General features: G+C 45.3%; 1 long non-coding RNA gene across 1 annotated transcript; it reads right to left on the bottom strand.

The window, feature by feature from the left end:
• Positions 1–322: 322 nt before the first annotated feature.
• On the bottom strand, positions 323–2,636 carry LOC109276042 (uncharacterized). Its single transcript, XR_002084491.2, has 2 exons — positions 2,406–2,636; positions 323–559 (listed from the first exon to the last, which is right to left on the bottom strand). It is a non-coding gene; the product is annotated as an uncharacterized LOC109276042 (long non-coding RNA).
• Positions 2,637–5,621: the final 2,985 nt, after the last annotated feature.

Below are 5,621 nucleotides of genomic sequence, written 5' to 3'. Positions count from 1 at the left end.
GAGACTTCCTCCTCTGATCCTATCTGTGCTACTCACTGACTGTGTGACCTTGGGCAAGTCCCTGCCCAATTAGACACAGACAGTCTCCTTATCCCTACTAGTTAGAGTACAATTGAAATGATCTGCAAGCCTCCTTTGAGCTCTGTTTCCCTGATCCTTTTACCGCTTAAAGGCAAACAAGAACATTCAAATACCATAAACATTACTGGCAGTGAGGCGCCAGTTATAAGCAACCATTTTTAACAAAGGGACCTACTCAAGAGCAAAGTTAACTACTTGGCAAGATATCAGGGAGTCTTTTCTACAAGGAAAGAGAATCCAATGTCAAACTATTGTTTAATTTTGAAACACCCTCATTAGAAACTTGAGCTTCTGTATTTTGCTGTTGAAGAGAAAATTACGGATCAAGGTACTGATATTTTTCAATGACATGTTGGCATTTAATCCAGTGACGTGCAAAGAGCCCTCACGGGAGCTCCGTGTGAGGGCCGTGTAACCTTGAGAATGGCTTCTAGATGCTCCGGCCTTCTTTCTCACCTGTGATCTGCCCATACGGTTGCTGCAAAAAAACAGGGAAGGTGTGAGTATGTGTGAACGTGAAGTCTAAAGTCAAGAGTTCACATAAGTAATAAAATCTCATTCGCGGTTACTGGAAGACAATTTGAAAATGCATATCAAAGACATTTAAAATGACTCAGTAATTCAACCTCCCGGTATTAGGCCCCGGAAGTAATTAAGAACATGGACAAAGACGTAGTTGCTGTAGATTTATTTCAGCATCTTTAGAGTGAAAACAAAGAAACAAAGCAACCAGCTTAATGGTGCAATCATAGACGATTGGTCGGGTATATTGTAATGTCTCCATATAATGGAATATTATGCAGATGTAAACAATGATTTCACGGAAGCATATTTGTTGACATGCACAGACACTTAGAACATATCATTAAATGAAAATTACAAAATAGTATATATGCTACAAGCCCATTTTTGTAAAAATATGCCTGGCTTATCTCTGGGTGGTGGTATAATACGCTTTCTTTCTTTTTCCTTTTCTTTTGCTTACTTGCACTTTCTGTTTTTTCTGCAATGAACATTAGAGGACATAACATTTTAAACGGATATCATAAAAAGAAGTATAGATACATTAAGAAATTGCCTTTTTTGAAAATAGTGTTAGTCTCACATTAAAAACAAAAAAAAACCCCAAATATCAAAGGAGGTTAAGATATATATTTTTTTAATTTTATTTTTAGGAAATGACACTTAAGGAATCTTGCTCTGGAAGATTATTTTCATTTTGCCCTGATTTTCCTACTCGATAGTCTTTTTCCCAGCCCTCTGCATATCTTCATTCACTGATTCAGTCATTCACTCCTTCATTGATCTTCCCAGCATTTACTGAACACTTACTATATCCCAGACAGTGGGCTAAGTCCTCTAAGTGCTCCAGTACAGACACGTAATGGTCGCTTGGCCCCTTGTTCTAGTCCTTCTCAATTTCCCCAGCACAAACTTCAACCATCTTCAGAGCTCCTAGCCTTGGGGTCACCGTTCCACTCCACGCCCATTTTGTCGTTGTTCTTCTGATGCTGCCCGTCCCCTCTCCCCACAAATCCCACTGTGGTCGAGTTCTCCATTTTGTTCTTTCCCCCTCACTTCCACAACCAGAGCTCGGTGCAAACACCAGGCACTTCCTCCTCCGGGTCACCTCACTCCAAGCTTTTCATGATCCGTATCCGTAACATTTTTGAACATACAAGCCCAACGTGTATACGTATAAATCATATGACATGTGCCACGTTCAATGTATTAAAGATCAGAATAAGAATTTCCTTGTGGGTTTTTGGAGCAATACAAATACAACCAACATCATCATCCATTCTTCCCACCACCAGTGGGTCATCTGGCAAACTCCCTGGAGTGCGTGCAAGTCTACAGTTCTAAACAGAACGGCAGAAATGACCTTGTCAAGTTATTATTTGTTATAAACTTCATCAAACTCTGCTAAGTTTACATTAGCCTCATATTAACCCCAAATGCCCGATCCCTGGCTTCAAGGTCTGTTACTTATTATACCCCTGTTTTCATCTCCACATAGGTCTTAGCTGGTTTTAAGCTGAAGTCGTTACACGGGGGTTTCCCAGCGTGCGTTTGATGTGAAGGATCCTGCGGTCAAATAAGCTTGGCGAGTGCTGGCAGCTTCAGCCTGGTCTGGGAGAGTCCGGGCGTAAAAGAACACCCTGGAGTTTCTGAGGAGGCCTCCAGGAAAGAGGTCTGGTTACCTTTTCTGGACAGAGTATTTCCCGGGCGGAGTCAACTCTTTCTGGTATAAAGTTTATCCCCACACCTTGAAATAGTGTTAACACGAGGTACTTCCGGAAATGCTAACCCACACAACTTACTGACTTCTGCGTCACCGTCACGTACGTATTTACCACCCCCAAGAACGGTTTCCTCCTTGCTGTAAGCCAAACTGTCTGGTCTACCCGGGGATCCATGTTCACTCCTCGCTCCTTAAGAAAATCATCTCAGATGAACCATCATCACAAGCCACAAAACCCCAGTTGTTTTCAAAACCACCTGGTGTCTCAGGGACTGTTCTGTGTCATAATCAGTCACAGAGTGGTCTTTTAAAAGCATAGATCATACATGTGATTCCTCCGCTCAGAACCCTCCAGTGGCTTCCCAAAACATGCGGAAGAAAATGCAGACCCTTCAGAGCTCAAAGATCTGCCCCTTCTGCTTCTTCAACCTAAGCCCCAGCCCCTTCTTATGTCTTCACAGCCCCACTGAACTTTCCTCAAAGATGCCAAGCTCATTCCTGTTTCAGGGCCTTTGCACTTGCTCTTCCCTTTACCTGGGATGCTCTTAGCCCCAGATCTCCCATGGCTCCCTCCGTCCCCTCCTCCAAGTCTTCATCTCCTATTGTCTTCCCAGTGACATCATCCTGGACCTCCGGACCTCAAGCGACACTTCCTTCACTGGCTACTTTCTGACTCCGGCTCTGCTACTTTTTCTTCGTAGTTTTTTTTTTTAACGTTTATTTATTTTTGAGACAGAGAGAGACAGAGCATGAACGGGGGAGGGGCAGAGAGAGAGGGAGACACAGAATCGGAAGCAGGCTCCAGGCTCCGAGCCATCAGCCCAGAGCCCGATGCGGGGCTCGAATTCACGGACCGCGAGATCGTGACCTGAGTCGAAGTCAGACGTTTAACTGACTGAGCCACCCAGGCGCCCCTTTTTCTTCGTAGTTTTACCACTACCTACATTACGTCATATAATCTTGGGTCATATAAGATCCAGGAGGGAAGGGAATTTGACTGCTTTCTCCACCTTTATCCCCGGAGCCTGGAACAATGGCTGGCACACACTAGAAATTCAAGAAATGTTTGTTGAATAAGTGAATAAATAAGCACATTCAGTCAAGGTTCAAATTCTGGTTGTTTGCATGATTTAGTTGAACAACTGGGCCTCTGTGCTGACAGTGTGGAGCTTGCTTGGGATTCTCTCCCTCTCTCCCTCTCTCTCTATCCCTCCTCAGCTCATGTCCACGCTCTCTGTCTCTCTCAAAATAAAATAAACTTAAAGAAAAATAAAATAAATAGGACCACCTGATTATTTCTGTTACTATGCTCACCCCAATAACCCAACTACTGGATTGTAAATTTGAGAAGAAAGCAATAGTATTTTATTTACTAGTCCGTGGCTCCTAGACATACACCCTGGACTTTAAAACTGAAAGCCCCTGTCGACTGATTCCTTCTAGTTCTGAGTATCACAACTCACCAACTGCTTTGAAATGTATCACATTCCTTGGGAGTATTTCCGTTTGAGAGCAATGAAACCCCTAATGTGCTTTTTCAAATTATTTTTCAAGGCAAAATGCGATTCTAAACTTCAAATACGAACTTTGCTCTTTGTAGAGAATGTATACAGTTTCAACTGCTTCTAAATATAGCTGTAGGTACTACTTGTTATTGTTTGTATTGAATTTAGGTCATATCCTGATTCCCAGGCAGTGGGACACAGGCGCCGGGAATGAGGAAGGCTTGGACGACACATTCACCTGACTTTTAGAAGGATTTACGCTCGCTTTTAGGATTCCGTAGGTCTTGAGTAAGTTTCGAAAAAAAATAAAGGGGATGAGAGGCCTTAGTAAATATTGAGTTGACTTCATGGGCGAGCAGCAATGTGCCCGGCTCAAATATTCACGTGCGGTGTGACAGCGGGCAAGTCACTTATCCTTCTGCAAAATGGGTATAATGGTAGTACCTCCTGAATGGAGCTATGATGAGGATCCAGCAGGCAACACATGTGAGATGTGGGGCCCAGGGGTAGACACCATTCTCTCATTTGGTTGTTTTCCTAGCACAAAGTCCATTGCCCAGCACATAATAAGGATGGAGATAAGTTAGCTAGTAAAATTCGTAACTCCGATAGCTCCTTTTTCCTGAAGCTTGCAGACTGATTCCTTACCAATCAATCAATGCACATGTTCTGAGGGCCTTTTCTGTACCTGGCATTCGATTAGGCATTGTAAGGGGCCACGTGGACAGATGAGAGAAGTGTTTGAAATGCTTATCGCTCAGAGAGGAAAGCATAAATGTATAATAATGTGATTTGTAAACCGGGCAGACACTGAGCATTGAAAACTGACTGGAAATGATGAGAGACGTCTGGATAAGTCTTGCCTGAAGGATCAGTGCCACCTGCCATGCAGGAGAAGAAAGGGTTCTTCAAAGATGGAGCACGCGGGGTGGGGGGGTGGGGGGCGAAGGGGGTAAGATTGGAAAGGGAGCTGTGGGGTAACGGAGGGGGGTGGTTGACAGCATGGAGGGCAGTGAGATGTGCCAGGAGAGGCAAAGGCAGGGGGGCAGTGTGGGAAGAATCATGGGCCTCGGGGGACTATGGGTGAGTGGCAAGATTCTAGCCTCGACGGCCTGGGGTGGAGTCTGGGGTGGTGGGGTGGGAGGGTCCAGGAAGAGGAGTAGACATAGGACAGAAGAGAAAGAAGGCGGAGAGGAAGGGCAGCTCGGGGACTGGGCTCCTGGGGAGGGTTGGAAAGGGTGAGGAAATGGAAGATTCGCCTTTAGAAAAAAGGAGATGTGTGCCCAGACATTGGAGGAGGGTTGGGAAAAGACACCACCAATGACTGAATCCGACGTGCCTAAAAGCACATTGAGAGCAGGTATCATGTACTGTGGCCTTGTCAAGCGTCATCTCCTTCAATCCTCACGGTGGTTCTATGAGAGCAGTCCTTTGTGGCTTATATAAAAGGCCAAGTTGCTCGCTCAGGGTCACACGACCCTCAAAAGCAGAGCCTGGATTTAGAACTCAGGGGGTCAGACTCTGGAGTGCACTCCCTAGACCGTATACTGTTTGGGGGTCTGCAGACCGGGGACCCCGATGCAGGAGGGACGCTGGGGGCCTCCCCAGTTAGCTCAGGAATAAGTCACAGGCTGAGGGGAAAACCGGGAAGCGGGGTTGGGGAGAAAGGAGAGGGCAGGGTCCTGCAAGGGTGAGTTGCGGATTTAAGGAAAGAAGAAGTCCAGAAAAAGCACTGTGGGAAGATCTTCCGGGGAGAAAAAATGAGAAACAAGAGGCCTGACTCAGAACCT

This window comes from Panthera pardus, unplaced genomic scaffold, assembly GCF_024362965.1.
Source record: "Panthera pardus isolate Hobbes unplaced genomic scaffold, ASM2436296v1 HiC_scaffold_2, whole genome shotgun sequence".
Classification (NCBI taxonomy): Eukaryota; Metazoa; Chordata; class Mammalia; order Carnivora; family Felidae; genus Panthera; species Panthera pardus.
The sequence above is the reverse complement of the archived record's forward strand: the minus strand, read 5'-3'. Positions and strand labels throughout refer to the sequence as shown.